Source organism: Aricia agestis, chromosome 1 (genome assembly GCF_905147365.1).
Source record: "Aricia agestis chromosome 1, ilAriAges1.1, whole genome shotgun sequence".
NCBI classification, from domain to species: domain Eukaryota; kingdom Metazoa; phylum Arthropoda; class Insecta; order Lepidoptera; family Lycaenidae; genus Aricia; species Aricia agestis.
Genome location: NC_056406.1, coordinates 14357234 through 14357497, shown reverse-complemented (window position 1 = coordinate 14357497; position 264 = coordinate 14357234).

Genomic DNA, 264 nt, shown 5'->3' with positions numbered 1-264 from the left:
GACGCGCGCCAAGAGTAGAGCCGGTAGACCATACAATATAATATTTTACTGCCTATAATATATTATTACGTAAACAATAAACATACAATTATTATAATTATTGTTTGTAATATTTTTTATTATTGTTTATATTACAATAAATCAAGGGTATTAAGGAAACTCTACATTTCGGTTGAAGTTGAAAAAATTCTTGCAAATTCTTTATTCATGCTAATAATTTTCGATACTAAAACTAGATCAGCCATCCAGCAAGCAAAATAGTAT